This window comes from Pteropus alecto, unplaced genomic scaffold (genome assembly GCF_000325575.1).
Source record: "Pteropus alecto unplaced genomic scaffold, ASM32557v1 scaffold125, whole genome shotgun sequence".
Lineage (NCBI taxonomy): Eukaryota > Metazoa > Chordata > Mammalia > Chiroptera > Pteropodidae > Pteropus > Pteropus alecto.
In genome coordinates, this window is record NW_006436888.1 from 8,451,402 (window position 1) to 8,451,726 (window position 325).

The window sequence follows — 325 nt, forward strand, 5'->3', positions numbered from 1 at the left end:
AGCCTGTGCAAGTAAGCTATTGGCGGGGCTCCTGGGCCCAGGAATGCTGCTGCTGCCGTTAATAGCTGTGTGAACAGTCCATCTATGGGCAATAGGCAGCCTGCCTGGGTACCTGACTGTTTTCTTACGGAGGCCTAAGCTTCCCATGATGAAATTTAGACCAGATACCTTCTCATAGTAGGATGATGAGAGATTCAGAAGAGAAAGCCTACAGTTCTCATTTCAGATATGCAATAAAAACAAGATGTCTTCTGCAAAGGCTGTGCGACTTAGCGGGAATCAAGAAATGTCAGCAGCTCTCCCATGCCGGGCCTGGGCTGGGACA